The sequence below is a fragment of the Nematolebias whitei genome, chromosome 12 (assembly GCF_014905685.2).
Source record: "Nematolebias whitei isolate Nwh7 chromosome 12, NemWhi1, whole genome shotgun sequence".
In the NCBI taxonomy this organism is placed as follows: Eukaryota; Metazoa; Chordata; class Actinopteri; order Cyprinodontiformes; family Rivulidae; genus Nematolebias; species Nematolebias whitei.
Window position 1 is genome coordinate 20979235 of NC_056509.1, and position 590 is coordinate 20979824.

Below are 590 nucleotides of genomic sequence, written 5' to 3' on the forward strand. Positions count from 1 at the left end.
GCTTTTTTAAGCAAATATGTTCTTTCTGCTTTCTTTTTAAATCTCAGCTTGTTCTACCTCTTCAGCTGCTTTTTTGTAGCATTTTTAGCTAATTTCAACTGTTTTCAGATTAATTCAAGTTTTTCGTGATAATTTCTGCTAATTTTAGCTTGTTGTGCTCATTTCAGCCTTTTCTGCTACTTCAACTACTTTTAGCTGTTTTTTAAGCTAAATTTAGCTTTTCCAGCTGATTCCAATTTTTTTTTTTAGCTCATGTCATCTCCTTCCACTTCTTTCTGGCAGTTTAAGCATCTTTCAGCTTTTTCATCTACTTTTCAGCTATTCTTTTGCTAATTCCAGCATTTTAGCTGAATTCCTAATTTTTGTGCTCATCTCTGCTTATTTATCCGTTTTCTTTTGCTAACTTAGGCTTGTTCTTCCATTTCAGCTACATTTCAGCTGTTTTTCAGCAAGTTCAGCAATGAGCGTTCATACTGCATTTTTGCAGGAAATGCAATTTCTCTAGTTTATCTTACATTAGTTTTGTATTATTATTATTGTTGGTGTTGTTGTTGTTGTTGTTGTTGTTGTTGTTGTTGTTGTTGTTGTTG